Source organism: Ursus maritimus, unplaced genomic scaffold (genome assembly GCF_017311325.1).
Source record: "Ursus maritimus isolate PB19 unplaced genomic scaffold, ASM1731132v1 scaffold_4, whole genome shotgun sequence".
In the NCBI taxonomy this organism is placed as follows: Eukaryota; Metazoa; Chordata; class Mammalia; order Carnivora; family Ursidae; genus Ursus; species Ursus maritimus.
In genome coordinates, this window is record NW_024426552.1 from 26,386,480 (window position 1) to 26,412,029 (window position 25,550).

The window sequence follows — 25,550 nt, forward strand, 5'->3', positions numbered from 1 at the left end:
GGTAAATACACCACAGAATATTGTTTGCAAAATTTTCATTGTACATATTTTACACATACCTATACGTGTCAAGTGCTTTACAATGTAAAAAGTATTCCCTTTTGAGAGTCACAACTTAACCTTGAAAATCACTATAGAGGAGGCAATAATGTACGAGGTGTTAGCAAAGCTGTATGAGCCAACATGAAAGAAGATAAAGGTAGCAACACAAATCAATGATAAAACAAAGTTTTGTTTAGGAGCTGGGTGTTGGGAAAACTGGCCCACTATACATAAAGAAATACAATCAGATACAGACATATATACATATGGATGTGGTTTAAAGACCTAAATATGAAAGGAAAAATCATAAAGCTGGTAACAGAAACTGCAGGAAAATACTTTGGTTATCTTGTAATCTGGAAGCATTTCTTAATTAAACAATATGAACACATGAGATAATTCATTTATTCAGTCATTTAATAAATATTTATGGAGCACCGACTACATGCAGACACAAGAGAGGCAGCAGAAAATAAAACATACTGAGTCTCTGACAAAATAAGAATAGCATGGGAAGTGAGGAGTATACAGTTAAAAAGAAAAAGGAATCGAAAAGCATGTGCTTTCAAACATAGCTGTGTATCAGAGTAATTGTGGAACTTCAAAAAATACCTGTGAAGCCTCTCAACAAAGATATAAAGTACCACAGAAAACTCTGAAGTACATCAAAGAATCAATGGCAAATTTCAAGAAGGACAAGATTAGCAATTCAGATCTTCTTGATTTACGATGGAGTTCCATCTAGATAAACCCACCTTAAGTTTAAAATATCATTTAGTTGAAAATGCATTTTATACACCTCACCTACCAAACATCATAGCTTAGCCTAGCCTACCTCAAAAGTGCTCTGAACACTTATATTAGCATACACGTGGGCAAAATCTAATACAAAGCCTATTTTGTAACGAAAGTGTTGAATATCTCATGTAATTTATTAACTACTGTACTGTAAGTGAAAAACAGAATGGTTGTATGGGTACAAAATGGTTGTAAGTCTATCAGTTGTTTACCCTCACGACCACGTGGCTGGGCAGGAGATACTGTGATCACAGTATCATCACAACAGAGTATTGTACCACATATTGCTAGCCCAGGTAATGATCAAAATTCAAGGTAAAGTTTCTACTGAATACATATTACTTTTGTACCATCATAAGTCAAAAATCCGTAAGTTGAACCACAACAAGTTGGGGGCCATCTATACACTCAAATGTTGCCAAATCCAATAAAGGGCAAAAAAATAATCTTTGGATTTGGCAATTGGGAAGAATGGTAGAAGAAGAAGAGCAAGAAATGAGTACTGAAGAAAAAGACTAAAAAGGGAACAAAGTATGGACTGTTTTTAGGAGAAATTTAAATAGGAAAGAGAATAATGACAAAATAGGATAATCCCAATCCCACTTCTTAGCTCTAAATTCCCACTGAGGAACATTTTCTTTCTTCCTGAATACTTTTTCACTATTATTACATTTGTTATGGTGATCGATGATCAGTGATCTTTGATGTTACTAATGTAGTTATTTTGGGGCTCTACAAATCATGCCCCAAAAGACTGCAAACTTAATTGATAATGTTGTAGGTGTTCTGATTGCTCCACCATGTGTCCATTCCTCTCTCTCTCTCTCTCTCACTCTCCTCAGGACTTGCTATTTCTTGGGACACAACAATATTGAAATTAGGCCAATTTATAACCCTACAAGGGCTCCTAAGTGTTCAAGTGAAAGGAAGATTCAACTGATGTGGCAAACTTCACTGCCATCTTATTTTAAGAAATTGCCACAGCCACCCTAACCTTCAGCAGCCACCACCCTAGTCAGTTAGTAGCCATCAATACTGAAACAAGACCCTCCACCACCAAAAAGATTATGACTCATTGAAAACTCAGATAATAATTAGCATTTTTAGCAGTAAATTTTTTAAATTAAGGTATGTACATTGTTTTTTTTTAAATGTAATGCTACTATATACCAAATAGCATAAACATAACTTTTATATGCACTGAGAAACCAAAAAATTCATTTGCCTCACTTTGTTAAGATATTCACTTTACTGTGATGGTATGGCACGAAACCCATTATATCTCCAAGGTATGCCTGTACATCTTTTCCACCTGGCTACTTTTAGGATTTTCTCTTTGTCTACAGTTTTTTCCATTTTATTTTGATGTGCCTTGGCACAGTATTCTTTATATTTATACTACTCGAGTCCTACTGCTTCCAGAATCTGAGGCTTGATCTCATTTATCAAATTTGGAATATTCTTCATCATCTCTTCAATTCTTTTTTTTTTTGCCCTGCTCCCTTTTACTCTCCCTCTGGAACCATAAATACACTACGTTAGAACTATTCGCCATGCCCAAAATATCTCTTATTTGCTCTTATCTGTATTTCATGGCTTTAGTCTCAAAATGTTCTTCAGACCAATTGTCCAGTTGGCTAATTCTTTCTTCAACTATGTCAAATATACTGCTGAAGTCATCCATTAATTTCTTAACTTTATTTTTTCAGTTCTAAAATTTCTATTTTGTTTTTTAATAGTTTACTTTTCTACTGAAATTCTCAATCTTACTTTTAGTTCCTTGATCATATTAATAGTTATTATAACAATTCAATTTTCAGGTTTCACATTGCTGGTTATTTTATCTTGGTGTTTTTAGACACACTTTATTTCTCGGTATGATTGATTATGACTGATTTGAGTGCTAAACATTTATTTTTATGTGAAAAGTGGAGAAAATTCTAAGTTCTAGATAATATTACCTTCTAAAAGAATTTACATTTCCTTCTGGCAGGCAGCAAAACTGGGGCCATTTGCAATCCCAGATCAACTTAATCCAAACAATTCTGAGATGATGCTGGGATTAAAAAATTATGAAGCCTGGCCTATTTGCAGTTCTCATTAATCCAAGGTTCTAGCCCTCTAGAATTTAATGGAAGTGTTTATTAACACTCCAAGTCTGTATGAAACTTTGCTTACCTTCCTAGCCACTCAGCGGCCACTTCTGGAATTGCTCAAGGATAAAATCAACCCAACAAATGAAGCTTAGCCTAAAAATCCTGTTCTCTCAGAGCTTAGCCTCAAAATCCCACACTGCTTTAGTGTTATGTGACATAGTCTTCAAAAGTTGATTTATTGTTGTTGTTTTGGTGTGGCTGGGTTAGTTTCCAGCAAAATATGACTAGGTAGACAGTCTAAAACAACCTAATAAGCTATTACCCAAAGTAGAACTTGTGACCATTACGATAAACCATGGAAATTAATGTTTTTAAGTCATTAACACTTTATATCCTCAATCACATAATAGTATTGGTCAACATATTTTTTTCAAGAAAGATGGAAAAGGGTAATTGTCACTACTGCCTAAATTGTGTTTGTGATTGATACACCCTGAAAACAAGTATCCTTTCATTCGGTCCAAAGCTAAAAGGTATATTTTGAAGAGCACTTGGTAAAATGGAATTTGGCTAAACTCTTGCTAATAACAGAAAGCTACGAGAGATGAGATTTCAAAAACTTGTGGAAAACAAAGAGTGATGATAAGAGAGCAAAGGGATATAAACTTCCTATAATGAAGATACTGAGGAGAAGCAAGATCAATTCTCCTTGCTGGACTAAAAAAAAAAAAAAAAAGGAATAGTATCACTAAAGTTCAAGGTAAGGAAGGGACTGAAAACAGATGGCATGATTAAAAGATAAAAGTCTGTATACAGAGCAGTTAAATCCCCATGTCCTTCCCAGATACAGAAAGGTAGACAAATACCACCTCCTTCTGCGGGATATACGATATTTAGTCTTCGGATATAATTGAACTGAACCAACTCGGGCTCAGAAAAATCAGTCATAGTGTGTGTGAGAGGGAATAAGATTCAGGGCTACAAATAGGAGGATTAAGTAAAAATCCTGCCAAGTGATCCCCAGTCAACCTTCCCACAATCTCCTTTCTCTTAGGTCTGCTTTGGAAAGCCAGCAATCGTGCTTCAAACACAAAGAATAGGAATCCAGCTTGGACTTGAGACAGAGAAAAACCTTCCGTGGTAAAGGGAACCAAATTTAAAAAGAAAGAAAGAGAGTTAATATGTTTACACATATAGAACATACTATTAAGACCATAACAGAGACGTTAGAGTACTTAGAAAATTTTAAGAGTAAGTATATAGAAAATAGAAAGAAAAAAAGGTGTTTTCCTGACAACACCAGGAAAACAAAGGATTCCAAAGGGGCACTCTCAGTAAATCACTGTAACGTTTACAAAGTCATAGAAAAGGTAAACACTGACTACTATTTTAAACTTGTTATATAACTATGTTGGAAATGAAGGAAAAGGCAAGTCTAGGTATATGAAATGAGACAGCTAAATCCCCATTTATCTCATCAGGAAGGCATGCCATTTAGAAAAATGAAGATAAAAGGAAAAACAGCTAGAACTGGTTGTAGTTGCTATTAAGAAGCAGGACTGTGAAGGAGGGAGGTTTGGGGCAAATTACTTCTGTTGTTCATTATAAGCCTTGTATCGCTATGGAATTACTTATTTTCTCTTTGAACTGGGTACTTAAATACTTTAATGAAAACTAAGGATAAGAGCAAATAATGTGAATAAACATGTTAAATGATATCTTCATATTTTTTTGAAAACGCAGCATTTTCTCAATTTCATTCATCATTAGAATGATAAAAGCATCTTAAGTCGTCAATTCCACCATAAATAATATATCCTCCTTTCTTCAATGTGTCAAACACTGTATTACATACTCATATAAAACAATAACCTAGAAGATGTGTTCTCCGCCTTCAGAATGCTCATATTTAAGTCAACCCGGAGTTAAATGATTTATGAGTAAGGTGACCATATCCTTTATCTTCCAACTCACAACCCTTTTGAGTGTGAGAGCTTTACGACTTAGGAACAGGCACCAGTACATCTACGATAAAAATAAACTGGAGCTGTACAAAGCAAACTGAGAAGGATGAACACCTTACTTCTGAGCATCTCAGAGGCATCCAAATGGGAAAGGTACCAAGGGTCATCATGAGAATCCATGAATTATACCCCAAACTAGCAAGAGAGGAGTATACTTCTAAGTAGCTACCTCATTCACTGATACCCTGGTGGAGAAAAAGCAGCCCCCACTAGTCCTTTCTAGATGTTAAGTTCTGGGATAAAAATACTCCTGACTAGATAAGGGGTTAATGCCCAATCTAGGACAGTCAGGCGAATACTGCTAGCATCCAAAAGATGATTTAAGCCATCCTCTGTCCCATCGTCTCCTTGCTTATAGTCCCTTTCTGATACTGTCCCTTTTCTCCCAAAATATTGGTCCCAGTACCTAAAAAAAACAAGTATAAAGCTGTACCCTCTGTAGCCTATCCCTGCTACCTATTTTGCAGTTAGAGTTTTATTATCCAAGTAAATTTCTATAATTGGCAGATAGACTTACAAGGAAAAGAAGTCCCAATTGTATCACACTAGTCCTGCCAACTAAGTAAATTCCACCCCTGAGAAAATTTTGTAATTGAAACTTTACAGTACATTTACATCATAGTTTGAACAAGTTCCAATTCACTTGGGAAAATACAATAAGAAACTTCCAACACTAACAGAAATTTCCTGCCCAACTTTTCTGTCATAGGTGAAAAATTCCACTTATGATGATAAACTTTTATATCTAAGATGGTATCTGTGAAATTAAACAATAACGTCACAAAATGAAAAAAAGAAAAGATTTTAATTACTAGAGATGAAAATGAAAAGCTACTTAAACAGAATACAGTAAAATTACACTAAGAAAAAAAAAACCTGAAGTGATCTTTTGACAAATTTTTCTTCCCACCTACAATTTTCCAAAACCTGAAGTTTAATGTATTTCCACACACCCAAAGCCAATGATCTAATACTTCACTATAACCCAAGTTTTTCAAGGCTAAAGGTCACTTCTCCAGGTATCCAGATTTCTCCAAAAAAAATTAAAAAATATATTAATAACAATAATCCCAAGAACCCTATCCTAGCCTATGTTAGGATGCTATACCAGTTAAACAGCCACTAATTTAAGGTAAAATTTAGAAATCAGTAAAATTACTTCAAATTTTAAATAGAACAAACAATTTTTTCCAGTCTATTCTCCTCCCCACCAAAAAAACACCAAAAATTTGAAAAGTAAAACAAAAGCTAAGATCAGCAAACACCACTTCGAGTAGAAATAGATGTACAGCTGTTTCAAAGTTGAACTAAGATACTGAAAGAAGTTTATCCTATGAAAACATAAAGTGGTTATCCCCATTTGTTAGTATGAATTTAGTTATAATTTCAAACAGGCCTTTCTTACAATATGGTGTAGAGAAATAAAAAGCACCTATTCTAACTAACAAATACTGATTATTTGTAAGTACCTTCTTCTAACAGTTTTCTGAAAGAGGCTTCTAATCAATAAGCCTCACTAATTGGCCATTATAGCATAGAGCTGGCATCTACTTGTCCAAATACAAGAAGCAAAGTGTATTCATGAAGATTCACATCACAGCCTTAAAACTGTGCTTCATACTTTTAAATATTGTCTAAATTATGAAATTTAAATTGGACAATAAACGTAAAAACTCTTACAGTGCAAGTAAAGCAAGACAAAGAGACTAATAAAATTTTAGATATTATGAATATCTACGTATTCATTAATAATTAATCAAGGATAGGAACAAAGGTATTATTATAGATTTATATTAATTCAGGTATTCCTTAACATTTTAATAGCCTGAAAAATAAATAGCGTAGCATACTACTAACTAGTATATATCACAGAATATTAAAGAGTGAGACATAAACCTAGAAAACCGAAGGATATCAAATTGAACGGTATTTGGTGCCAAGCAAACAAGTGGGGGGAAAGTTGGAAATTATAACACTGAAGTAGAAAAAAATTTAAAACTACAGATTAATCACCTAGAGAACACAATTAACAATCTAATGAACAAAATAACCAGTTAGCTGCTTTAATATCACAAAGAAGTTTATGCCATCATACATACAGGCTTGGAAAGCTACAGAATGAAGAGATATTTTGAAGAAATGGCATACAAAACGATTTAAGTAGTACTCATCAGGAATACTAAATAATAAGCTACGATTCAACTGTGTTAGGAAAATTAAACAAAATATTTTCCTAAAGGGTAATAAAAATTAAGAGGATGTTATTATTCATAGATTGTTTTAAGGAGATCATTTAATTCAATGTTTTGTAATCTGATGGGTAACATTATCAGTGTCTAACTGAAAATGGTAAAGAATTATGACAATAGTCATATCTCATAAAGAACTAAAAACACAAGAAAGAAAACTAGTCCACATTAAGAAGATGCATAACTATGCATACAAAAAATTTCATTTTAGAATAAGGATTTCAAGAAACATTTCATAAGGGCCTTCCAAGTTAAAAAAAAAAAAAAGATTATCAATATATTTTCTTTACATCATTCTCACATATGCACTGAGAATTATGTCAATCTAAACCCTCCTCAAACACAATGCCTCCTTATATTAAGAGTATTTAAATAACTATAATTCTATGAATAACATTTGCCATTTTATACAATAAACCTGATTTAATTTGCAATAATAACAACAACAACAAGAAGAGATCTGGTTTTATATCTTGGTTATCTCCTTCTCAAAGTTTGCGGAGAATTACATACAAAAACATTTTCACTCTTTCCACTCTGACAACAATTAGCACAATTGTTAATTGTTAATAATTAGCACAACAATTAGGAAGGAGGAGAGATTAATTCCAAATAAGTGAAAGGCATAGGCAGTGCTCTACTGTTAAAACTCCATACTGGGGGTAAGGACAAGGGACAGGTGAAGAGTCCTACAATCCACAAATTAGTTCATTAGACAGAAGGGCATATTAAAACCTTGCCTGCACTTATATTTAAAGTACACAATTTAAAAGAAACACAACCACAACCCACCTTCCGCTGCTATCATGCCCACCAAGTAAGATCTTTGTAAAGATCCTTACCTGAATAACAGCACTAAACCAGCAAGTATTGCCAACATTCTTCAGTCCAACAGGAGCTTTGTCCTGCCTTTTTCTATCGTAAGGGTTTCGAGAATCCCTCCAAACTTCTGTAGGTGTTCTCTTTAAACATGCTTTATTTTCTGCTATGCTGGCTTCAAGAACTCTTAAGCAATGGGGAGAAAATGATGAAAAAAAGAAAAATACGGTATTAATTTCATGCCATACCCTGGGAAATAACACACCAACCACAAACAGGATTCTAATTACATAAGCTCTGGATAATGTATTTGGGGAAGTACTACTAAACACTAACTTGACTCAAGCAGAAGTTAATTTTCTTTAAGAATATAGCAGTGGCAAACAGATGAAGAGACATGTAGCCTTTTTTCCTAAGAAAAAAGGAAATCTCAAATGCAAAAAGACAGTGTTATAAAAACAGAAAATATGTTAAATGATGTTTCAACAAATTTGAGGTTTAATACCAGGAATATAGCACCTAGGTAAGTTTTCTAAGAAATCACTGTAGTAAATATTTACAAAATAACATAATGACTAGTTTTTTATAACAATTGCTTTGAATCATCAGGAAAACATTAAAAACTGAACAAACTGCTCTTTTACTCCTCTGACCATTCATTTCCTTTACTATAAAAAAAAAAAGCTATGGTAAATTCTAGGGTTCCTTTCAGTTCTAGAGATCTAACTAAAGAGAATATTTATGTGTTTACTTCTTCACCCAAAAGTTGACCTACATACATATCAGAATAATAAAAGGTTTACCTCTTCAAAATAAGCTTACCTACAGAATATCTTAAATACATCTCAACATGGCACGAATAACGCGACTTTGCTTCAAGTAGCATTTACATGCTGTTCTTGCTCTTAAACATGCTGCAACATGCTGGAAAATCCTGATTCCCACATTTGAACTAACAAAGGATTTTGCCTGCTCAAGGCATATGTTATTAGCTACTCTAAATAAGCATAAGTAATATTCGGGTGTCTTAATCAATTTTGTGTTAATTTTAAAAATCTCAGCATGAATGAGTTTTTCCAACATTTTGGCTTAAGAAAATCTCATTCATGCTACATCATCCTTATTTTAAAGATTTGGCCTATCAGATTAATGTCAAATTAATATAGCTATATTCCTTAATTATGGGGAAAAAGTAAATTATATTTTTATCTCTAACAGCATTATTTTCAACATGATGTTAGATACCACACAATAGGATTCAAACTTATCATTATTTAAAATAACTTATGTGAATACAGGATAGAGCCTTTCTTTGGGAATCAATGAAACCACATCCCAAAAAAATAGCAGGTAAGAACAACATGGTATGTTATAATGCAAAGATCAAAGTACATTCACACATTTAAAAATGAACAATTTACACCTCTGTAAACTATTAAAAGTGGCCCAACATTAGCAGCAGTTCTATACCCAAAAATCAGCTCTCACATGCAACCACAGCCCCTAGAAGGCTTTTTCTTATAAGCCATTTACCACTAAAAGGTACCACAACTCCATGGAAGATACTTAGTTAGGTGAATTGGAGCAGAAGAAAATCAGAATTTACCTAGAACATCCCACTGTTACCAAGTTTTCAAGAACGTTAAGAGGAAGATAAAAAGTCAAAAAGCCAAGCTGAAAGACTTCCTACTGTTCAAGTTGTACAGTTCAGCATAATATCATAAGAATAAACTGGAAAAAACTGATTTTGTACAAGGCAACTAGTTTATGCGCAAAAGAGAAAAGTGGATACATAGTATACGAAAGGCAAATAGCACACAAAAGACTGCTGTATATAAGAAGGTATATTTAATTTTTTATTGACTTCTATAATGAGTATTTTCACTTGACGATTTTGTTCTTTTTGTAATGTATATGTACATTTAGAAGTATAAATAAGGGAAAACTATTTCCACCTTGGTAATTAGAGATGAATGAACTAAAACAAGCCATGCATTCTGGGAAAAGTAGCAACAACACCACAAACAGGACAGAAAAATTAGCACCGGTGGTCATATATAAAAGATATCTTCAATTCAGTCATATGGTAGAGCTCATCATTCATTATAATACGGGCTTTCAAAAACTGGTTTATTGTAATATTCCTTAACCATACCATATGGCAGAACTACCATACTGAAAGATGTGGATTGAAGAATGCCATGACTTTGTGGTCTTCTTGATTTAGAGCTTATAACAAAGTTTTGTATCACCAGGAACTTACAACACACAAGAGTTTCCTGCCACCTCTTCCTGGCTCCTAAAAATCTGTAAATACATTCATCACATTGCATCAAAATTATTTACTACTCAGCATCTGGAGGGTAGAAACACACAGCTGTTTCATTCCTAAAGCATACATGATAAATACTAGGGCCTAAACAAAGTTTGAAATGAATGATTAAGATATTAGATGTTGCTACCTCTTTGCTATTTTTTTTACCAAAAGCCCAACCTCTATCCCAAATATTACTCTATTCCCAAGCCCCCAAGCCCTTTCTGTAGTCCAGTATTGCCAAAATGAATATAAACTTTCTATAAGGCCAAGTGCTGCATAAGGGTTCCTTCCCCGGCCTCACCAAAGTGAAGCCACTGATACTGCCCAGGCTTTGAAGTATAAAGTATGCAATAGCTACAAATCCAGGTATTAAGTCTGTCAGTAGAGAAAACAACAGCAACAACAAAACTAACACTGCAAATCTCAGAGAGCTCAGAAATAGCTTATAACAAAATATAGCATGCCAAGAGAGGCAACCCCAAAAGCCACAAATCAAAAACCAATTCCCACTACCCATCATCTCCTTTCTTATCTTCCCAACACTAGTCATGACCATGCAGCAACATAAAAGGATGACAAAATGTTTTGCTCTTTTCCTTCCACACTCTATACAGAATATTTAAAGCACTTACTTATGATAAATGTTCACCTTCTCATTAAATTCTTATTGTACTGATTTTGTTTTTTGGGTTTTTATGCTAGTTGTATTATGTTTGTGTTGTTATTTAAATATAAATTATTTAAATTGCATTATAGCTGTAATGTTGAAAACATCCCACTTTAGATCATCTAAGTACATTTAGGGAAACATCATACTAACTGAAAAACATACATATCATTTAAGCTGTAGAGACCAACAAAAAAGAAAATAAGAAAGAAGGAAGGGAAGGGAGACAAACAGGGAGGGAAGGAGGGAGGGAGGGATGGAAGGAATTAAGGAAGGAATGAATCATTTTGTTGATTTCCTTTTTTCAAAAAAATATATTAGAATCACACTAAATGCATGAGTTAGTTCACAGAGAACTGACCATTTTTACAATGTTCAGTTTTCCAGGATACCTGGGTGGCTCAGTCAGTTAAGAGTCTGACTCTTGATTTGGGCTCAGGTCAAGATCTCAGGGTCGTGAGATTGACCCCACGTGGGGTTCCACACTGGGTATGGAGCCTGCTTAAGATTCTCTCCTTCCCCCTCTCTCTCCGCCCCTCCCCCTCTCAAAAAATTACAATGTTCAGTGCTCCAATTTGTGAAATACATTTCCAATTATTTACATATTCATTAATGTGTCTCAACGATATCCTCTAATCTTCTTGGAAGTTTTTGCACATTCATTAAATGTATTCTTGGTCTTTCACAGTTTTATGTTATAAATGGTAGCTTTTTAAAATTTCTCCCTATCATTCTTTTTTATACATAGAAATACAGTTTTTGCATATTGATTATCAAACAGCTCAAAACATGCTTTTTTTGGAAAAAGTACTTTGTAGAGGGATAATCTGCATATGATAAGATATACAAGTCTTAAATGTACAGCTCAGTGAAACTTTGTACATATGTATACACCCATGTGATCACCACCCAGATCAAGATACAGAAAATTTCCATTATTCTAGAAAATTCTCTCATACCCCTTTTTCAGCCAACAGTGTCCCCTCCACCTGCCAGAAAATCAACGTTCTGACTTCTATCACCACAAATTCGTTTTGCGTGCCCTTACACATCACATAAATGGAATCACACAGCAATTACTCTTTTGTGTCAAGTTTTAATTGTTTATAGTTTTTAGTTATTATCGATAAAGCTACTATGTACTCCTTTCTCAAGGGTCTATACCTAGAGGTGGAAACACTAAGTATTAGCATAGTATAAGTTGAAATTCATTAGAAATTCCCAGTTTTCCAAAGTGGTAATTCCATTATACATTCCTACCAACAATGACCATTCCAGTTACTCCACATGCTCACCAACACTTGGTATTTCTTCATTTTAGCCATTGTGATGTTCTCAAATGGGATGGCTCAGCAAGTATGCACTACCCAGATGACCGCCACTGCTGCAATCTACCATCATACCCAGCAAGGCAACAACATATCCAGTCATATGCTGAGGACAAATTAAGAGACTCTGTGTTTCTGACAGAGACTACCACTCCCTGCCAAATAAGCCAACCATGATGAGGAAGGATACACCGTACGTGGTGTGACTCCTGCCCAATTCTGGAAGACTGACTATATAGAACTTTGACCACCCAACTCTCCCCTTACTCACCCCAACCCTTCTTGGAACTATCAGTGGTGCCTCATTATTGACATTTTTTCAAGTTACAGCATTGCTATTCCAGTCTTATCAGTCAACTCTGGCCACAGTCTTGTAGCCCTTGAAACAGGTTAGTTTCATATTTTCAATTTTTCCAGACCACTTGTAATCTGACAGTGCAATACTTTTCTATCATAAGAGCCACTCAAAAAATGGAATAATAAGCATTCTATGGATTTTCAATAATTCATAGGCATGTGGTAGTGTTGAGCCCTAGAATTATTTTCACAAATCAACTTAAAAAGATCTGTAATTGCCTCCCTCACCTACTCTTGTTCAACACATCTTCTTAAGGCAGTTTCCTCTCATAACAGCTTTCTTTTTTAATTTTTTTAAAGATTTTATTTATTATTTGACAGAGAGAGAGAAAGAGAGCACAAGCAGGGGGAGCGGCAGGCAGAGGGAGAGGGAGAAGCAGGCTTCCCACCGAGCAGGAAGCCTGACGGGGGGCTCGATCCCAGGACCCTGGGATCATGACCTGAGCTGAAGGCAGACACTTAACTGACTGAGCCACCCAGGTGCCCCTCATAACAGCTTTCTAAATAATGATCAGGATGGAAAGGGTGGGAGCTATAAAACCTATTTTAAAAATCAGAATCCCACCCTAACCATTCCTGGACATGATGCTATTTTCTTTGCCCTAATGACAACTCCAGGCCATTCTGGTGGGGAAAACCCCCAGGTGGCTCCCAAACTTAACTCCAGTTCAGACACCTGGACTTCCTTGTTGGACTGGTCTTGGAGTGTAAAGATAATGATTAGTTGGCTGAGCACACTGCTCACCTAGTTCCTCTACAGTGGTCCATGCAGGCCAAAATGGGAGGCACAATGAGTCCCTGCAAATTCCGTAAAAATGCTTTTCTCCCTTCTTGTACCTACCCTTCTGGATGAAAGGTCAGGTTCAAGTAGAAAATTACTACAAAAAGAAGTAAAGGGCACCTGGGTGGCTTAGTCGGTTAAGCATCCGACTCTTGATTTTAGCTCAGGTCCCGATCTCAGGGTCGTGAGATCGAGCCCATGTTGGACTCTGCACTCAGTGGGGAGTCTGCTTGAGATTCTCTCTCCCTCTCCCTGAACCCTCTCCCTGCTCATGTGCTTTCTCTCTAAATAAATAAAATCTTTTTAAAAAAAGGTAAAATTACCACTACCAGAATGGAACGTACTGATTTTGGAGCAGTAGGGGCAGTGCAACCATCCCATATTCAGTCTTTCAGAACTGCTTTTGGAGGCTTAATTCCCAAGTTGAGACTCACTAGACCACTAAATCAACACAAATTTCAGCTACAAAACCACGGTACAACCTTTCAGGAGCAAGTCCCATCACCTCTAACTGTCTTTGTAGTCAGAGCCAAAGAAACTATCTTTGTAGTGCTCTAGGGTCTCGAAGGGGGGATACTTAGACCTTACCCTTACTGTAAATACATCATCCTTTGACATAACCACTTAATAAGGGAAATGATCTCCTATTATCCCAACCTTAGATAGGCAACGGCCTTTGACTTCTTTTTCCCACATTCAACAAGGATATCATTAACTGAAGTTCAAGTTTATATGCACAAGTAAATATCATGTCAAAAAATGACTTTCAGTGTTCTGAACTTAATTCTTTGGGTTCCTGCTTTCACTTTGATTTAGTCTGATTTTAGTCTTTACTATCTTAATACTGCAATACTTTTAAGATCTTAAAATATTTCATATTCAACAAACAATACATTCTGGCTGCTTCCATTAGAAAGTTCCTTATACCACCACATTTTTTCTTGAAATAGTTGGAGTTGTATGTAACAACTTTAACTAGAATCTAGCCCAATCTTCTACCCAACTAATTCAAAATCATTTCATGAGGCAAGTCATTTTCACAACAAACACATCACAGACACAAATCAATTACAATGTAGTTTATTAGCAAATTTCAACTATCCATATTCCACTTGTTCCCTACCTAAGCATTAGTAACCAAGAGATAATTATAATTAATACATTCAATCCTGACATTAAGGAATAATTATATTAAGAAGCACACTTTAAAAATGTTCAATTTCTTAAGAATTTCACCCTGAAATTTATGAGTACTTTGAACAGAGGATTGTAAGATACAAAAAGACAGGCTGTAACTCATATAATTATAAGGTAGTATTCCAAATGTATGAATTCATATTAAATTATGCCTGCTAAAATATAACCATCTTCATATGATTCTAGGAATTTGGCAAAATTTTGTTATGTGAACCTAAGTAATGAATAAATTTAACTATTTATTCATATTAAGCATGATATATAAACTTTTTCTTAAAAATACATCATTTTCCCGTTTGAATTTAGAATCCTAAGCCTATTAATAAAACCCATAGGAACAAATATCTCTTTGCCAAATGTTTAGCTGGAATTCTTACATTTCCTTTTTTCTGACACAATGATTTACATATGTGCTTATTAACTGCACATTTTATATTTAACATTTTTTTGTTAACTGTAAATTATAAAATCTATACGTACCACAAAAAATTTACATTTTGCAACAGTAAATTAAATTAATATGACTTTTTACTTCTACAGAACATAATTTTACATAACATTTTATGGCATATTACATTACACCAAATCTTTGCAATGTTATGTACAATAAAAATATTTATGAAGTATTCACTATTTTAAGAGTATATTAAAATTTAGAAGATCAAGAATAAAAAAGAACATTATCTTAAGAGATATTTGTTTTCATCTGGACAAAAATGAACATCTAAAACAATATAAACATATACATTAAACTTAATAACAGATTAAGAATAATTTTAATCCTTTAACTTTCAAGTTACTTTTACTTATTAATTAATTAGTATATGCAGTTTTAACTTGAAAACACATGATACAAAACTACCGACACTATTTGGTAATAAGCTTCCAGACTTTATTCTATTTGTATACTAACATAAATTCATTTAAACAAAAATATACATATACCTTTAAAAACAAGATCTGGTATATATTATGGTATATATTTATGTGCATATATATAATATACAAATATGATATGGCATATATTCTATTTATAATCTTGTACACATAATAGATCATTTCCTTTAAATATGATATCCAACTCATGTATTTCATGTTTAAAATACTTCTCATCAAAGTTTAAGTAGTCAACCTTTATAATTATTCAAGACAATTATTTCATTCCAACCCATTTTTTGAGACAAAACTAATTTTACAATTTCTCTAAATCCTTCACAAAATAAGCCTAATTACAATGTCTAAAGCTAATGTATAAATTTTTGCTTTTTCATTTAAAATTACTGGCATTAATTGATATTATCCCAACTGAAAAGGACAATGAATTTTAATGTAAGTCTTTCCATCTTATTATAATGTCTTACGAAGTAACATTTCCAAAGTAACACTTAAAGACATTAAAAAGTATTACTAAGAAAAATTATGTGCCTTTGCTAAACAGCATTTTGAGACCTCTCCTACCATATACTAATCTCGGATTACTTAGAAAGAAGTATACTATTGATACCATACCAAGGGAAATTATCTGAGAAAGCTGGTACATTCCAAACAACTTGTTGTTATAGGGAAAAGAACAATGGAGTCACAAGATTTACCTTAGCTGTGTACTTTTGGAAAATCATTTAACCTCTTAAAAGATCAATTTCTTCTTCAATAAAATAGTTACCACTACCTTCATAGGGTTGTTTAGAAGATTATGGTTGTATTTTAAGGATTTTTTTTAAATGAACATTGCTTCGTGATAAAATCAAATTTATTTTTATTTGATCCATAAACGAATCAAAATGTTTCAACCTAAAAAGTTTTCATTATTAAATCAAAAGATGCATTCTATCCCACATCTTAGAATCTTGCCTATTTCTTTTAAAAACAAAACAAAACCTATAAGGGCACCTGGGTAGCTCAGTCGTTAAGGGGCTGCCTTTCAGCTCAGGTCATGATTCCAGGGTCCAGGATGGAGCCGTGCATCTGGCTCCCTGCTCAGTGGGGAGCCTGCTTCTACCTCTCCCTCTGCCTGCTGCTTCCCCTACTTGTGCTCTCTCTCTGTGTCAAATAAATAAAAACTTAAAAAAAAAAACCCTATGAACATAGTATTATTATATTATATAGATCAGAAGATGGAGAGAATTATGGCCCATGGGGTAAATCCAGCTGGCAGCCTGTTTTTTAAAACAAGATTTATTGGACCATAGTCACGCTCATTAAATTATGTATTATCTATGACTGCTTTGGCACTACTACACTGGAGTTGAGTAACCGTGACAGAAACCAAATGGCCAACAAAGCCTAAAATATTTATTGGCCCTTTACTAAAAAGTTTGTTGACCCCTGCTATACATGACGACACTGAATTGGACAATGTGTCCAAAAGAGATGAGGAAAGAAAAAACAAATCAAAAAAATATTAAAATATACACCTAAATTAAATGCCTCTTAATGCTACTCCAAAATCCTAAAAATCTAAGCTCCAAATGCAATAGGAACTAGAATATGAAACTTTGGTTACAGAAAGTATAAAAACAATACTAAAGTTTATTAATGGGTTTATTTAGAATAACAAAGTATATCTTTGTGACTCTTGAAATTAATGCCAATTATTTCTATTATAAATAGTACTTATAGCTACTTTATACAAATTATGTTTTTACCTGCTAATGGCTTGCTCCTCATCAGTTATTCCAGTCTCCCTGAATGCCCTGTTTGATTCCGCCAAACTCAAGGCAATTGCTCTCTGAAGATCATCTTTATCATCTCCAGTGAGATCAATCACATCTGAAAAGCAAAACTATCTTTCTCAAAATTAAAAGTCAAACAAAATGAAGGTAATTCTTATCATGGGGATTTTATACCCAACATATCCTCTCAAACCAAAGTCAGCACCAACATAATTCTCCATAACGGCCTCTCTGAAGAGAATGCAAACATATTTTAAATTGGTTATATTTTAAAACTTAATGTTCTTCCCTAGAGAATATGTCTAAAGCATTAAGATCATAAACATTTTTCACTGCACTGGAATCTAAATATTTACTATGAAGCCTCTGATTAAAAGATAAGCAGAAAAACCACTAAAGACAGGTTTTTACCAACAAAAATTGAAATCAACATATTAAACATTTACATTTATGCTTTCTGAAGTTAATCCCAATATACACACATTACAGTTCATGCATACTACTACCTAGACATTATCTAACAAAATATAATAACTGAGATCTCAAAAATTATGCTTCAGAAACTAACTGACCATAAGTACATGAACACAAATGTTTATGTATACATTTTTTAAAGACTGGAAGAATGTACTAAACTGTTAACAGCGGTTAATTTTGAGGAGGAGGGTTATGGGAAGAGGAAGGAAGTATCAGGACCTTTCACTTTCTATTTTAAACACTTCTCTACCATCCGAATTGTTGAATGAACATGCAATCCTCTCCATTTAAAAAAACTTTTCATTTCACAAAAAGAAATATACAAATAAATGATACCATTTTCTTTTGTTAGAAAGAAAATAGTCTTGATGCTGTTAAGTATTCTTTTTACAAAGAACAGAGGCTACAGCTATTACTACGTTCAGAAAAAACTTTTTAATCTAATTTCCCAATATATACTGGTCAATTTCCTTCACTCAAAAGATGGCAATAATACCCCCATTACCATAAAAACAATAATATATTGCTAAGTAGACGATTACAAAACAGTATAATAAGACAGAATGCTATAGCTTTGCGTGGTTAGGCTTATGCTTACAGGTATTTTGGGTACGTTTTATATTCATTTTGTTTATTTGTATTTCAGACATGTTAAAAATTAAATTTTTTCTTTGTAATCTTGCAAAAAAAATTTGCAAGAGGGGAAAGAAACATAAAAAGGGGTAGGGGATGAAAAATAAAATGCCTGCATTTTACCATCTGACTCCAGGGTTATATGTAGTTACTCAAAAAGAATATGCAAGACATAATGTATATTGACAGTTTCAAAAGTCTACTTCTATTGTTATCCACACTTTTTCTCTGAACAGTTGCTTACAAAAGAATATTAAAAATATTAGAAATAACAGCTGGCTATGGAAGGTGTTTTTTATGTCTTTAGAGAGTATAATAAAACCTCCTGAAAATGTAATAAGTAGGGTCCGAAAAAATTCAGTCCAGTAAAATGTAGAACAGAATACAAGAAGGTAACTGGAATGATGGAGCACGCCTCCCTATACCAGCAGGCTGCAGGTGTCCTAAGTCTTGCTTGCTTACAAGACCCAAGTCCACCTAGATCGCAGTTGGGGATGGATGTCACCTGGGTGCAGCCATCCCGTCCAGCTTAAAAACTGATCAAGAAGCTAGGACAGAGAGGCATGAATGCGCCTCAAAAAATGAGAATGATCTTAGTTATTAAATAATGACTAGAAAAGTGAGTCAAGAGAGAATAATGGAAGTAAAAAAAATAATTCCAAAATCACAAAGAAGCAGAAAAACCGGTTTGGGGAATTAGGTTCCCCCAGCTTGATGCACTAACAGGGGACACAGAAGGCAAAGTGAGGGGGATGTCATTACCCCGCTGCTTTGGGCTATTTTCTCCAGCATGACTGAACAGATACAGGTTGTTCCCCACAGCATTCCAGTGTCCAATTTCCAGAATCGGGAATGTCAAGAGATAGAGAGTAGAGTGGCAACCAGACTCTGCATTCCAATGTTCAGCCATAGCTCAGTGGCAGTTACCTAATCCTGCCTGCTTGTTCTCGGGGCTGCAGCTCCAGAAGTATGTTCTTGAACTCGGTAGTCCCAGAGGAGCCTCCCGATCCACTACCTTCCTGATAGTGGCAGAGGGAGCAACTTCCCTGGCTGGCCAGTCCTGCAAGAATCTGGGACTCATTTCACAAGACTGAGCTAGGGATCCTTCCTCCAGTCTATCCAGTGATTTTTCTTTTTTTAAGAACCTAATCCCCTGTATTAAATTTCTTCTTTGAAACTATCTGGAGTGTTTACTGTTTCATGTCTGACAAGTAAAAGAAACTGGCTAGAGCAGAAACTCATTTAGAAATAGCAACAACTTATAATTAGAGCTTTTCATAATTTAATTGTAACTCAAGCAACATAAAAGCAAAAAACAAGGCAAGGTGTTTTTAACCCTATTTCATAAAAAACTGAAGTTGTGACAAATGAAGTATACCGTCATTAAGAATAATCGTGGACAGGCTTTAAATTTAAGTCTTCTAACTATTAAATCTTTCCTCTACACTAGCAGATCTCCAAGAGTGGTCAATGGAGTCTTGGGGATTCCCCTAAGACCCTAAGAGAGAAGGGAGCTCCATAAGTAAAAAATATTCTCATAAAAATACTAAGATGTTATTTGCCTTTTCTCCCATATCATACTTGCACTGATGATGCAAAACAATGGCATCTTTGCACAAATCGAGGCAGTAGCACCAAGTTGTTTGGGCAATTCACTGTACTAAAGCTATGCATACTCACTACTAAAAAAAAAGCCAATTTCTCTTAGATCTTTGATTAAAAAGGAAAATTTTATTTTATTAAATTTCAAACACTCGTTTACATGTTCTTTTAATTCTACATGACAAAACAGGAAGTGTGCATGGTACTTCTGCTGCATCCAAAGTAAGCTTGCGCTCAAGAGAAAACACTAGTGCAATGCTTGAGTTGCAAGCATTTTTTTTTTCATGGAACACTATTTTTACTTGAAAAAAACAACAAACTACAAACTATGATTACTCAAGCTTCAGAATTTGGCAGATATTTTCTCAAGAATAAACAAAGTGAGCCTGTCACCTGCGGGAGAACAAATAATGGTATGTGTTGCCAATGAATAATGTGGACTTTTCAAGCAAAAATGGTAACTTTGGAAAACTTGTTTCTACCACTATGCACACATCTTCCCGACATCTAAAAGCTTTTCTGGAGAAATCAAGTGATATTAATAATTTTGATTTGTTTTATAATGTAGACATTCTTCCAACACTTAGAATGAAATCTTTTCCATGGTATGATAAAAGCAAGCATAGTTAAATCCATTCAAAGAGCAAGGTAAGTTTCTAATATTTGGTCTTTGACCCATTTCCTGACACAGAGTTCCTAAATCATTTAGAATTTCCTGGGTGACAGGAGCATCTTTTGCTCTAATGAGATGACTCCTGGTGGACTCTTGTATAGCTTCAGGATGAATGCTGGTCACCAGAAAAGCCAAACCATGATGAGAAGCTTGGAACTTTGAGAGGAACTTTTTTTCTCCAGGGAGGGAGAAGGCCTAGAGATTAAGCTAATAATCAATCATGCCTACCTGATGAACCCTCCATAAAAGTCCCTAGAGTACAGGGTTCAGAGAGCTTCTGAGTTGGTGAACATATTCACATGCTGGGAGGCTGGCACACCCAACCTCCATGAGACAGAAGCTCCAGTGCTTGGGACCCTTCCAGACCTTGCCCTACGTACCTCTTTATCTGGCTGTTCATCTGTATCCTTTATCATATTCTTCTTATACAACAAACCAGTCCATGTAAGTGTTTTTCTGAGTTCCAAGAGCCATTAGCGGAAATTATCAAACTCGAGGAGGAGGCTGTGGGAACCCCCAATTTGTAGCCAAGTCAGACGGAAGAGTGGGTAACCTGGGGACCCACTACTTGTGCCTGCCATCTAAAGTGGGGGCAGTCTTGTGGGACTGAGAGCCCTTAGCTTATAGAATCTGAAGCTAATGTCAGAGAGTGTCAGAATTGAATAGAATTGTAGGACACCCAGCTCGTGGAGAATCAGTCAGGCGTGGGAAAATTCACACATCTGGTGTCAGAAGTATTTTGAGTGTAAGCAAAGGAAGAAACAAGCAATAGTATTCTTTAATGCTAGAATGATAGGTTAATCAGAGATTATTGGTCCTTAACCGAAAAGCTGGGGCTTTTTCCTTTAAGCAATGGAGGTTTATTTATTATTTTTAATTTCATTATAATTGCAATAACTTTCTCCATGATGTTCCCATTACTCCATAAAGCTTCTTCTTTCCATAGGATATTTAAAAACAATACAGCAATCCTCAAAGACTATTATAACCTACTCATATACCAAATACATATGATTTTAAGACCAGATATTAACAAATTAAGTGTTATTTCAATAGAATGGTTAAACATGAGTTTCTTCTTTTTCTGGAGTTAGAACAATTTCTCCTAAAACATGAAATATGTAATGAATATTTGTTTCACAATGAAGACTAGCCTTCTATGACTTTCTTATATGCTTACACTCGAAAAGGAACAGTGAATGCACTTGGCTATAAATTATTTCTAACTGAAACAATTTCTAATTTCAATTATAAAAATTTAGTCTTTTTAAAATTCCATCCAAATACCAGAGTACCATGAATATTTTTATACCTGTATCAAGGGAGGACCTCAGTGAAACACCAAACTTTCTTTCAAACAACCCTCCCTCTAGTACTAGTATGAACACAATTCAAGGGCACAAATGTGTTAGTGTTAGCTGAGTAACACTATACAAAGTCTCATGTTACAAAAGCCTCCATCATTTTCAAGTCTGCCCAAGTTAAAACATTCTTTTCTGTAAAGTTAGAAATATATATACCAAAACAGAACATTCACCCTAATAAATCTTTCACTCTCCAAAGAATGACCATTTGAGTAAAACTTAAATACCAACTATGAAACATTTCTCTGCTTACTCTAAAATATAGGCAGTCATGAACTTGACAATGAATTAGACTTCAAATGTATGCATTATTTATAACTCATAATTAATTTTTCCATAAGAACAGTATGTTAAATGACATGAGGCTTCCAAGTTAGTTTACAAAAGTCAGTTTAGCCCATAATATAGTTGAAACTACAACACATGTAAAGATTTTGATTTTAGGAGAAAAAAAAAGGTCTTCCACTGTTTTCCTTAATTACATAGGGTTAAACCTAAGGGAAATCCTTTTTTTCCCCCCAATAAGTCAAGTTTATATTTACTACCAGCAAAGATTTCGAGGCAGGGGAGTGATATGAGTAGAAAGAACTGTTTGGGGAGTTAGCAGTTAAAGTACTGAATAAGAGTCTGACAAGAATTGTAATAATATATACCAGGCAAGAGCAACTGAAGGGAAAGTATGCAAAAACTGACAGAAATGCAAACTAAATGATTATTTTGGGAGAATAGGTAGAGCTTGTTTAAAAAAAAGAAAAAAAAAATCGCTGGGCCATGAGAAGAATGAGGATGCCCTTAGGAGAGAGAGGCAAAATGAATGAAGAGATGGTCTGCAGATCAGAAACAAGAAAACTACCATTCTCACCCTCACTCACTCTGCTTCACCATGGCTGTATCCACACCACTCATCTCTTGAGCCAAACATACTCCTGTATAGCCTGGGACGCACCTGCCTCGGACACCCACAAGGTTTACTCCCTAACTTCACTCAGGTATCCATATACATGTAAACTGGTCCAAGAGATATTCCCCGATCGACTCTCTTAGTATGTCTCCTGCCTGACGTTCAACCACATCCCTGCCACCCTCTTGTCCCTTTACCCGCCTCTACTGTTTTTCATGAACTTACTACTACCTGACATTATTTATTTATTGTTTACTGTCTTTCCCCTATGTAAACTGAGACTCTGTTTTCTAATGGCCTAAAAAACTACCTGATACAGATGAGGCAATCAGTAAATATTTGTTAAACAAATAAAGGCTAAATCTAGACAATGGAATAGAGATAAAAATGAGTGAATCATCTTCACAGTGGCACTAATTATAAGACTTAAGAACATATGCTTTTCCACCTAAAATTTTTTCTAGTAAGTTAAAGGACAAACAACGTGATAAAGTATCATGAGAGAAGAACAGTACTTAAAAGCAAGAAGACATACACGATGCAAACTGTGTTTCCACTCCACTCTCCCATTCTCCTCTGCTCCCAGTCAGCTCTAAAGATGTTCCCACTTTTCCAATCTTCTCACTGCTGAACTCAGATTCTCTCAAACAGCGAGGTCCAAAAGAACCTTCTGTGATGATGGAAATACACTATTAGTCTGCACTGTCCAACATGGTAGCCGCCAGCCACATGAGACTCCTACTGAGCACTGAAAGTGTGTCTAGTGCAACAGAAGAACTAAATCTTAGCATTGGTTTTAATTTATATTCAAATTTAAGTTGCCATGTGACTATAGGCAACTATATTGAACAGCTCAGCTCTAAATGGTCTTGTTCTGTTTCTAATAATAGCTGCTGAGGGAAGCCTGGGTGGCTCAGTCAATTAAGTGCTGGGTGGCTCAGTCAATTAAGTGTCTGCCTTCGGCCCAGGTCATGATCTCAGGCCTCTAGGATTGAGTTCCACATCCAGCTTCTTACTCAGCGGGGAGCCTGCTTCTCCCTCTGCCTGCTACTCCCCCTGCTTTACTCTCTCTCTCTGACAAATAAATAAATAAAATCTTTAAAAAAATAAATTAATAATAGCTGCTGAAATTATAATGACAGCATTGGTAAGAAAAGTGAATAGTAAAGGAGCTGTTCCTGAGTTTTGTCATCAACTTTATGGTTTTCCAACTTGGATTGTGAAAAAAAATTAAAGTTAATGTTCAGTATTAGTCAACAAAAGCTATAGCCCATGGCTATCATTCTGCCATCAAATTTAAGAAAATTCATAAAGTCACTTTGCAGTACATGTCTAACAGAATGCTTAGAATAAAATAGAAACCTAACCTACTTGCATCCAACCAGTTACAAGTAACTTTCATACCACTGTAGCATCTCATTTGTAAGCTTAACCTTGACTTTTGGGGAATCATCAAAACAGTTTTATGCATTAGAAATCTCTGTGGAGGGGCGCCTGGGTGGCACAGCGGTTAAGCATCTGCCTTCGGCTCAGGGCGTGATCCCGGCGTTATGGGATCGAGCCCCACATCAGGCTCTTCTGCTGTGAGCCTGCTTCTTCCTCTCCCACTCCCCCTGCTTGTGTTCCCTCTCTCGCTGGCTGTCTCTATCTCTGTCAAATAAATAAATAAAATCTTTAAAAAAAAAAAAAAAAAGAAATCTCTGTGGAAAGGGGCGCCTGGGTGGTTCAGTGGTTGAGCGTCTGCCTTCGGCTCAGGGCGTGATCCCAGCGTTCTGGGATCCAGCCCCACATCAGGCTCCTCCGCTGGAAGCCTGCTTCTTCCTCTCCCACTCCCCCTGCTTGTGTTCCCTCTCTCGCTGGCTGTCTCTATTTCTGTCAAATGAATAAATAAAATCTAAAAAAAAAAAAAAAAGAAATCTCTGTGGAAAAAGAGATTTAACTTTCTTCGCATTGATTTTTTTTTCTATCCATCATTACTCGTTTAACATTATTTGAAGAATGGGAAAAATATAAGCGTTCAATTAATAAAATCCTAAACTGCTTAACATAAGCAATTACCCTTAGAGACGAATGCACTAGACTTGGATCTATTTATCATTTGAGCTTTAAATCACTGTTAGGCTGGCCAAGCAATATAACCAAAACCAGAGTTCTAAGACAGAGCCTCTCACTTTCTATGCAATCCTTACCTAATAATTCAATTCCTTTTTGGGGGAAAAAAAATACACTGATTCTAAATTTGTGAAGGGTCAACCACTTAACGGTCATTCTGATGTGTTATACCAATTTCTCTAAAACGTAAGCTAATATGTGGAATTACTTTCTGTGTTAAAATTACCTACCCAAATCCCTCTCATCTTTTGATCCACACTTTGATTGCTCAATTGTAGTACATCTTGTTCTGGTGGGCATGTACTGTTTTTTTCCTGTTTTAAAAAAGTTCAAAAGAATTTAATGGTCATGAAAGAAAGAATATTACTATTTGATTTCAAATTGGGCAAAAGCCTTCCATGGTCATGTCTATGACCGAGTTGGCCATGACACAAAAACTTA

At 35.0% G+C, this 25,550-nt stretch overlaps 1 protein-coding gene across 3 annotated transcripts in view; it reads right to left on the bottom strand.

Annotated features, from left to right (window-relative positions):
- Window positions 1-25,550, bottom strand: part of USP25 (ubiquitin specific peptidase 25) — a 111,350-nt gene that overhangs the window by 77,866 nt on the left and 7,934 nt on the right. For 2 of the 3 annotated variants that reach the window (XM_008701929.2, XM_040621092.1), the window contains exons 3-4: window positions 17,321-17,444; window positions 8,052-8,214 (exon numbers count right to left, since the gene is read on the bottom strand). The gene's annotated coding sequence lies outside the window, so the exon portion shown is untranslated. Of the gene's footprint in view, window positions 1-8,051; window positions 8,215-17,320; window positions 17,445-25,339; window positions 25,357-25,550 lie in introns of those variants that run through there. The other variant, XM_040621091.1, reaches the window with a different exon arrangement.